Below are 5,385 nucleotides of genomic sequence, written 5' to 3'. Positions count from 1 at the left end.
GCTACTGTTTTGGTCGCTGTCTGTCTCTCTCTCGCTCTTGAACTCTCTCTCCATAGTCATATGTAATCAATTTACTGTTCACCGCCTTCCCTGGGATCCACCTGGATTCGCCATTTAAGTTTCCGGCAGGACCTCCTCAGGGAGTCAGCCCCCCAGACCTTCCAGGCTGCAGCCTCTCCCAGCTCTGAGGGCACCGAAGGAAGTGCATCCTGAGGGTGAGGGAGCAACATGGAAGGACCCAGTACCCCATCAGCTCACTAATCCTTGTTTCCATTGATTTGAAAGCTGCCCAGGCATCGCTTCCCATGCTTTGTCCACGAATCCTGACCACAAGTTCTACAGCATTGCCTCATTGGATAGCAACATGAGCCTGTCTTGGGTACAGCACCCATAGCACTGACTGTGCCCAGGAATCTGCTGGAGTGTAAGCTCCTGGACAGAGCCTCTAGGGCAGCAGATGCCAACCGGTGGTCTGCCAACCACTAGTGGTCCCTGAGGTCTGAAAGGTTGGCGACTGCTGGCTTAAGGAAACCTTTGGAGCAGCGGTCACAAACCAGTGATCCGCGGACCACTGGTGGTCCCTGAGGTCTGAAAGGTGGGCGACCGCTGCTCTAGGGATCCTTCTGACCAAAAGGCAGCAGGGCTAGCACTAGAAAAAATGATCTACATGGTTCCTGTCCTCCCAGATCTGCCACTGCCATTGAGGAGTTCCCCTCTGGTGGGTCTGGGGCCTCTTTGCTGTAAAAGATGGGGTCATCGCCTAGGCATCATGAGGTGGGCAGGAGGAGCTGCAAATCAAGGAGACAGGCAAGGTTGGAAATAGCTGATGCTCACAGGGTTTTTCTGTGTCAGTAAGGAATGCTTTTGGGCTTAAACTACAAGGAAATGTATTGTTGACTGAATGTGAAGTCCAGAGGGAGAGGGTCATCACGCTGGCTTACTTGTCCAATGAAGGGTCATCAAGGACCCAGTCCCCCCATTCCTGACCCTTTTAGCAGAATGTGGGTGTACCTAGGTTTGGTGTTGGGACAAGTCACTCCTTCCTGTGACTAGCTGGTAACAATCGTGTTAAATAAAGTTGTTTCGGTGCCTAATCCCACAGGCTAATTTGTGAGCTCCTTGAGGGCAGGGTCTGTGTTGCTTTTCGTAGCTCCAGTGCTATGCCCAGTGCCTGTTACACACAAGGTGCCCAGTCATTCATTATTCATTTACTCATTAACAATTCTTTCTTGCTAAGTGCTATGATGGAGGAGAATCCAGGGATCCATGGCACATAGGCCAGCCTGTGGGGTGGGAGTGGGGTCAGCAAACACTCTCTCGAGATCTTTACATCTGACAGGAGTCCCTGAACACAGAGGCCTCAGCTCAGCAGGGTTGAAGGCTTTCATTCATTAGCAACCAGGGTCGGAAGGTAAGCCAAAGCTCATGGGACTCGCAGTTTGATTACTGCTTACTGAGTACCTGTTACCTGCCAGGTCCCTGGTTACAGAGATTAATCATACCTCTTGCCTGCAAACTGCCCCAGGCCAGTCAGGGACAAATCATTTCAGTGCTGGGTGAGGAGTAAGCACTTGAGGCCATGGTGGAGAGGCACAAACAGGGCAGGTCAGGTAGGAGGAAGGGCAGTCTGCACAGGCTACCAGGAGCAGGTGGCCCTTTAAGCAATGCAAGGAGGGGGTGTCACCTGGCCCAGAGGCTGGCTGGGTGGACAGTGAGTGAAATGCTTAGTGAGGATGGTGAGCTGATGGGGCAGAGCAGGTCACAGGCCCCCGGGCTGCTGCTGTTTGGTTTGCACTGTTTATCTCAAGTGACCGCTACGCCGTTTTGTGGTGATGCAGGGTTCGGTTTCTGGGAGGCTGTGCCTTTCTGCTCCTTCACGTTACCCAGCTTGGGCTTGGGAGCTTCTTTATATGATCCTCGCTAACACCTTGTCCAGAGAAGTGGTGCCTTAAAGTTCTGTTTGGGCATCTCATGACCTGCTTCCTGGCGGTGTCCATGCCTCTGACAGTGTCCCAGAGGATGAATGTAATTGTCCAAGAAGGGACAGCAAAATACCCCAGTACTGCCACGTTTTGGAAAGCCTCAGGATTCCTTCCATCTCTGTGACCATAGAAAAGGTGTGGGAAGGTTCAGGGACATGCAGAACCATGGAGCAGCCCTCAGAGGGGGGAGTGGAGCCCCAAGGTGGGCAGTGAGATGACCCACTGGGTTCTTGTAAGGGGCCAGGTTAGTCCTGGCAGACTCCACTTTGCCCTTCACCTGGCTTTAGGCTGCCGCCTCATCTGGTTAGAGCTCTCCAGGAGTCTCCTGAGGGCACCCTTGACTTCCTTGTTCCTGAGGCTATAGATCCTGGGGTAGAGCATGGGAGTTACATTGGTGTAGATTAAGGACACGATCTTGTCCTGTTCTGGGGTGTAGCATGACTTGGGGCGAATGTAGATGAATATGGCACAGCCATAGTGCAGAAGAGAAACCAGCAGGTGCCCGGCACAGGTGGAGAAGGCCTTGCTCCTGCCCTGGGCTGAGTGGATGCTGAGGATGGCGGTGATGATGAAGCCGTAGGAGAGCAGTATCAGTAAGAAGGGAATCAGCAGGATGAGCAAGCAGACCACGAAGACTGCAATCTCATTGGCTCGTGTGTCTGAGCAGGCCAGGAAGAGCACAGCAGGGATGTCACAGAAGAAATGATTGATCTCATGGGACTGACAGAAGGGCAAGAGGAATATTAGCGTGGTAAGTGTGAGTGAGAGTGCAAAGCCACCGACGCATGCCAGAGCCAGCATCTGCAGACAGAGGGCCCGGGTGATGATGAGTGTGTAGCGCAGGGGCCTGCAGATGGCCACGAAGCGGTCATAGGCCATCACAGCTAGGAGGAAACACTCTGCTCCCCCCAGAGCGATGAAGAGGTGCATTTGCAACGCGCAGCCCAGCATGGGCATCCGCTGGCTGCGGGACAGGAAATTGGCCAGCATGTTGGGGACAATGATCAATATATAGCAAATGTATTTATATACTAGTGGCTTGGTGCATGAAATTCATGAACATTAAAAGGGAATTAATTAGAGGAAATATTTTAATATTGCTATTTGCTCTTTCTCTATAATAGAATTGTCAGAGATGAAAGAAAATTTGTAAAATGTATATGAAAATCTCCCTCCTGTCAGAGTGTGGGGCCCTCTGCGGGACCCAGACTCAAGTTCCTGCCCACCTGTGCATGCCTGGAAATGGCGTGAGACCCCGACCTGGCCAGCCCCACTCGCGTCAAGCCCCTCAGAGTGGGCAGCACAGCCTCAGGTCCACTGATCTGGGTGCCTGGGCGGGGGTGCAGCCTCAGGTCCCCTGGCCCGGGCTCAGATGGGTGGTGCAGCGTCAGGTCCCCTGGCCCATCCTCAGGTCCCTGGGCACGAGGGCACGAGGGCGCAAGGGCACGAGGGCACGAGGGCACGAGGGCACGAGGGCATGATGTCTATTTGCATATTAGCTCTTTATTATATAGGATTTAAAAAATATTTTTATTGATTTCAGAGAGGAAGGGAGAAGTAGAGAGAGACATAAACATCAATGATGAGAGAGAATCACTGATTGGCTGCATCCTGCACGTCCCCCACTGGGGGTTGACCCCACAACCTGAGCATGTGCCCTTGACTGGAATAGAACCTGGAACCCTTCAGTCTGCAGGCTGACACTCTATCCACTGAGAAAAACGAGCCAGGGCAATATATAGCAAACTTAAATGTTGTACAGATTCAAAGAAAGCAATCCAAGGGGGTCTGGAGGCAGGAGTCAGTGAGGGTGATGAGCACAATGGTTGGGTGACCTGCTAGGGTGACAAGATGCATGATTAAAAAGAGTCCAAAAAAAAAAAAGAGAGAGAGAAAGAGAGAGAGATTTGCAGTTCAGAAAGATCCCCAAAGCCCAAGATGATAGACTCTGAGCTTAAGGTGTGGTTTTTCTGCAGTGGGGCCATCCTGTATTCCCCTGTAGAACTCCTGGGCTGGAAAAGGCAGATTTCTAGCAGTTTTCTAAGTTGTGGGAGACTCTGCAGCCCTTTCCACAGACGGGAGTGTAGCCACCTCTCCAGGGCCTCCAACCCACGTTGCCAGGCTTGGCCCTGGTCTAAGTTCATGAGCTTCTTACATTCTGCCCTCTGCTCACTGAGAATAAAGAACTGCTGACTGATTTAACTCAGGACTCCATAAACTATGGCCTCTGGCCTGAATGCAGCGGCCAGTACATTGTGTTGGAGAAGATTGGTCCACATCTTGGTTAGGGCAGCTTTCCCGCCACAACTGCAGAGGCCAGTGGTCGAATAGGATCACGTGGCCTGCAAAGCTGAAACTATTTCCTGTGTTAACCTACACATAAAAGGCCTTTCAAAGTGAGAGGCAAATAACATTCATTTGAGGCCAAAAGAATAGCTATTCGGGAAAGCACTGATTCAGGCAAATAGTGTTCCAATTAGGAGCCAAGGGGAGAGGGTCTTTCTGAGAAAGGCCGGGGAACAGTTACATCCACCGAAAGGCGGCATTTCTGTTGGTGCGGAGAGCAAAACATAGTGATGTTTATGCTTAATGATGTTTTAACGTTTCAGTCCAGTAGTCATAATACCTGCTTTCTTATGTGTTTTTTGTTTAATCCTCACCTGAGGATATGTTTTTTTCCTTTGCTTTTCTGGGAAATTGGAAGGCAGGGAGGGCAGGGGAGAGAGAGCTAGAGCTAGAGTGAGAGGGAGAGAAAGAGACATCAATTTGAGAGAACACATTCACTGGTTACCTCCCACACGCACCCCAACTGGGGAAGGGAGTGAACCCGAAACCCAGGTACCCGCCCTTTACCTGGAATCGCACCCTGGAGACTTCGGTGCTTGGGCCGACGCTCTCATCACAGAGTATCACTGGCCAGGGCTCTTGTTATGTTTGTAAACAATTCTTTGGCACACAAGGTTGCCCTAGGCCCCGCCCAAAGGTTAATTTGCCCGGTTTTAACATTCCAATGGTTTAAGGCAAAAGATGGGCAAGGCTGTTCCATTTTTTAAAAAATTATCATTTTTAAAAAATTTATCTTTATTGATCAAAGTATCACAGATGTCCCCTTTTTCTCCTTTGACTACCTCCTCCCCACAGCCCCCCAATATTGAATGTGTCCATGGGTTATTCATATATATGCAAATAGACTGAATGGCAGAACAACCAAACCAACTAAACAATCAGTCGCTATGACATGCGCTGACTACCAGGGGGGCGTGCGCGGAACATGGCAGGCATCGACCACAGCAGAATGGTGGAGCAGGTGAACAGGGACGCCATAACAAGGCAGGGTGCCAGTTGCTGTCATTGGGGCAAGCCTCTGGTGGTTACTGAAAATTCTTTGCTCCTGCATGCCAAG

General features: G+C 51.0%; 1 pseudogene; it reads right to left on the bottom strand.

The window, feature by feature from the left end:
- Positions 1-2,255: 2,255 nt before the first annotated feature.
- Positions 2,256-3,967, bottom strand: LOC129149990 (olfactory receptor 10Q1-like; annotated as a pseudogene).
- Between the last annotated feature and the right edge of the window lie 1,418 nt (positions 3,968-5,385).

This window comes from Eptesicus fuscus, chromosome 1 (genome assembly GCF_027574615.1).
Source record: "Eptesicus fuscus isolate TK198812 chromosome 1, DD_ASM_mEF_20220401, whole genome shotgun sequence".
In the NCBI taxonomy this organism is placed as follows: Eukaryota; Metazoa; Chordata; class Mammalia; order Chiroptera; family Vespertilionidae; genus Eptesicus; species Eptesicus fuscus.
This window is presented reverse-complemented; position numbering and strand designations above follow the sequence as displayed.